This window comes from Erythrolamprus reginae, chromosome 1, assembly GCF_031021105.1.
Source record: "Erythrolamprus reginae isolate rEryReg1 chromosome 1, rEryReg1.hap1, whole genome shotgun sequence".
Lineage (NCBI taxonomy): Eukaryota > Metazoa > Chordata > Lepidosauria > Squamata > Dipsadidae > Erythrolamprus > Erythrolamprus reginae.
In genome coordinates this window covers 402,004,573-402,008,540 of record NC_091950.1, presented here as the reverse complement: position 1 = coordinate 402,008,540, position 3,968 = coordinate 402,004,573, and positions in this window count along the sequence as shown.

Below are 3,968 nucleotides of genomic sequence, written 5' to 3'. Positions count from 1 at the left end.
CAATCTCAGCAAAAGTAGCTTTAGCCTTCCTGTGGAGTTGGTCTGGCTTGGTATTTGCCAGTTCTTCAAACTACTCAAAATTTCTCCTACCAGTTCTCCAGAATATGTTAGAACCTGCTGGACTTCACCCCTGCTTCTACCCTATGGACACCTGCCACTGGTTCTGAGATGCCCAAATCTAGATAATCACTGAGTGGAAGCAAAACAAAAACAAAAAAAATCAGAAAAATTCCTTACTGACATATTTCTTTGGATTTTTATGATTTAGCAATGGCACTTGTATTCATCTGAGTTTTTCCCAGCTCGTGAAAAATATAGGCTCAAAGTATCCCGGTATTAGAACTTTTTCTCACTTCTATGTCGGTATGGCAAAACATGTCTTGGAAACCTCCTTTTATTGTTGTGTCCTCATGACAATTACTTCTATTTCGCCCAAACCTGTAATTGAGGCAGACCTAAGTTGCCCTTAAATATAGTTAAGTTAAAGTAATGTTTCTGTTTTATCCTGACATACATGAATACAATCTGCTTCACTCAAGTATTCTGGCAATATGTAGTAAGATGACACAACGAGGTGGAATTCACCCTACAGCCATTGATTCCTTTAAGGCATTGTGGTATTTTTATTTATTTGTATCCTGCCTTTATTATTTTACAAATAAATCAACATTCCAATCATTCATTTATTATTTATTAATTTAATTTATATGCCGCCCAACTCCTGAATGACTATGGGCGGCTAATATCCAACTATCCATATCCAACATACCTTTCTCCTCCTATTTTCCCCAAAACAACAACCTTATGAGGTGAGTTGGGCTGAAGGACTGGCTTAAATCATCCAGCTCGCTTTCATGACTAAGGTGAGACTAGATCTCATGGTCTCTTTCTTTCTAGCCTAATACCTTAACCATTTGACTAAACTGGTAGTGGTTAGTATTGTATTGAAGTACCTCTATTAAGTAGCATGTTTAGTGAGCACAAAAGCTGTGTTTTGTTAGACCTGGGCTAGATATTGGAGGAGGTTGATAATTCTCTGCCAGCTCAAATTACCTTGCAAGATTGTTGTGATCATAGAATAGCTAGTGGCGGAGGCTAGTATGAACTTGACAGTTTGGAAGAGAGGAGAAAATAGCTTGGACTCCTATATCTAGATTATACATAAATTCATATGTTTGCTTTTTCTTTTTAGTATCATCTACCGATCAAGCAGATTTCTGCAACCATCTACAGAAGCCCTGGTTTAATCATGTCAGAAATCCTAGTTACTGTAGTTGTAACATTGCAAGATCATACTAAATATCATCTTTGCAAGAAGTTCATACTAATCAAGTCAGTCTGACTTAAAACATTCTTACAGTATTATTGTAAAATATTTTCCTGTACAGTATTGATTGGATTATCTGCTATCAATTCAGTGTTAACCTCCTGGCAACCACATAGACTTTCTATATGACAATTTGCCCTTAACCTGGTCCTTCCAACATTGCCACTGACACTGAGTCCATCCACTTTACCAGTGATGATCCTCTTCTCTTTCCTCCCACCTTTCCCAGCATTAGAGCCTTCTCTAGAGCAGTGTTTCCCAACCTTGGCCACTTGAAGATATTTGGACTTCAACTCCCAGAATTCCCCAGCCAGCGAATGCTGTCTGGGGAGTTGAATTCTGAATTTTGTCTGGGGAGTTGAAGTCCAGATATCTTCAAGTGGCCAAGGTTGGGAAACACTGCTCTAGAGAATTGAGTCTTTGCATAACATGTCCAAAGTAGGATAAATAATCCGGGTGCCCCCTAAAGAAACATTAAGCAGCTGTTGTGGAGGTTATGAGTTGAATCCCAGGTAGAGGCAGTTGTTAGGGTCCCATGCTTGGACTAGAATCAATAATGAGTTGCTAGCGGCTGCCAGATTGCGCAATTTGCACACAACCACTCCAGTGGCAGTCCTATGAGCGACACCATCCCCCCCCCCAATTTTCATATTTTTTTTTAGTAGTTTAAACATAAGTAAAAAGTAAACATAAAAGAGGACAATAGGGCAGTAGGAAAGGGATTGTAGGCACAGTGGTGCAGTTATGTACGCCCCTTACAGACCTCTTAGAAATGTGGAGAGGTCAACTGTAGGCAATCTAAGGTTAAAGTTCTTGGGGTTTGGGGTGGAAACCACAGTCAGGTAGTGCATTCCAGGCATTGATCACTCTGTTGCTGAAGTCGTGTTTTCTGCAGTCGAGTTTAGAGCGATTTACATTTAATTTGAATCTATTATGTGCTCGTGTATTGCTGTGGTTGAACGTGCAGTAGTCATTAACAGGAAGGACATTTTGGTATATGATTTTGTGAACTACACTGCTAAAAAAAAATAAAGGGAACACTTAAACAACACAATATAACTCCAAGTAAATGAAACTTCTGTGAAATCAAACTGTCCACTTAAGAAGCAACACTGATTGACAATCAATTTCACATGTTGTTGTGCACATTCAACTTTGTACAGAACAAAGTATTCAATGAAAATATTTCATTCATTCAGATCTAGGATGTGTTATTTGAGTGTTCCCTTTAATTTTTTTGAGCAGTATACATTTATTTCATTTGATTGATTGATTGATTGATTGATTGATTTTGTCCAATACACAATGAGGGTTTTAGTGGGTATACACATAGTAAAATACATTATGAAGGTTATAGAGGATATACTCATAGTAAAATATATCTAAGAAAGAATAGAAGATATAGGAACATATCAATGGACATATCAATAAAAGAATAGAAGAGATATAAGAATAGAAGAAAGGTATAGAATATATAGGAAAGGAAAAGGACATATCAATGAACATATCGATGAAAGAATAGAAGAGATATAGGAATAGAAGAAAGGCACAGGAGATATAGGAGAGCAATAGGACAGGGGCGGAAGGCACTCTAGTGCACTTGTACTTGCCCCTTACTGACCTCTTAGGAATCTGGATAGGTCAACTGTGGATAATCTAAGGGTAAAGTGTTGGGGGTTTGGGGATGACACTATGGAATCCGGTAATGAGTTCCACGCTTCGACAACTCGGTTACTGTTACTCGGTTATTTAGCTCAGATCGGAGGCGACGTAGTTGTAAATTATCTAATCCTAATTTCAAATCTGGTAGAATAAATTATTCTATTGCGAGTGGAGGAGTGAAGGTCTCTTCTTGTGAAATATTTCTGGACTCTCTGAATTATATTAATGCCTGATATGCAATGCGCATTCCAGACAGGTGAGCTGTATTCCAGAATTGGTCTAACAAATGTTTTGTACGCTTTGGTTAGCAGTGTAATATTGTCAGAGAAGAAGCTAAGTAAAATTAGATTAACAACTCTTAGTGCTTTTTTGACAATGTTGTTACAGTGAGCTCTGGCACTTAGGTCATTGGATATGAGTACTCCAAGGTCTTTGACAGAGTGAGGGACATCTACAAGTTCATTTCTTCCAAGTTTGTATTTTGTATTCTATTTTATTTTATTTTATTTATTTATTTTGTCCAATACACAATTAGGGTTTTAGTGGGTATATATATATACATACACATAGTAAAATACATTATGAAGGTTATAGAGGAGATACTCATAGTAAAATATATCTAAGAAATAATAGAAAAGAAGATATAGTAATAGAACATATCAATGAAAGAATAGAAGAAGAGATATAGGAATAGAAGAAATATCATTCTGATCATTTTTGGGAGCCAGGTTATTATTTTTTACAAGAGACTGCAAAATACGAGGCACGAATATCGCTCAATCTGGAAAACGGGCGTTTCTCATCTGAGGCAACCTTCTCTCTCATCACTTCTCTCGTTCCTTCAAACTACAACTCCCATGGTACTTTTCATGGCTGCGTCAACTTGCCGTAGCCCCGGCCCTTGTGTGCAGTCTTGGCGCCCGTGCCGAATGATTTTCCCCACCTTAGCTAAGTAGGCGTGGCTTTTAAAGGGGCGGAC